Genomic DNA, 291 nt, shown 5'->3' with positions numbered 1-291 from the left:
CCTTATTAAACCTATGGGCGTTCCCAGACACGCCCTGATAATGAATATGGATAGATCGTTAACTTTCCTGGTTAACTAACTGGTACTTGGATAATAAAGTCATCTATCTATCTATCTATCTATCTATCTATCTATCTATCTATCTAACTGTATTGTCATGTACAGGTCACTCCTGTATTGAAGGAAACTGATCTCCTTTGTACTTTTTGTATTTTTTGACTAGGTGCTGTTTGAAACTGTTTGGTAATGTATTTTTTTAAACAGAATTTTATGAATAAAGTATATTTTGGA

This window comes from Heterodontus francisci, chromosome 30 (assembly GCF_036365525.1).
Source record: "Heterodontus francisci isolate sHetFra1 chromosome 30, sHetFra1.hap1, whole genome shotgun sequence".
Classification (NCBI taxonomy): Eukaryota; Metazoa; Chordata; class Chondrichthyes; order Heterodontiformes; family Heterodontidae; genus Heterodontus; species Heterodontus francisci.
Note: the sequence above shows the minus strand (reverse complement) of the source record.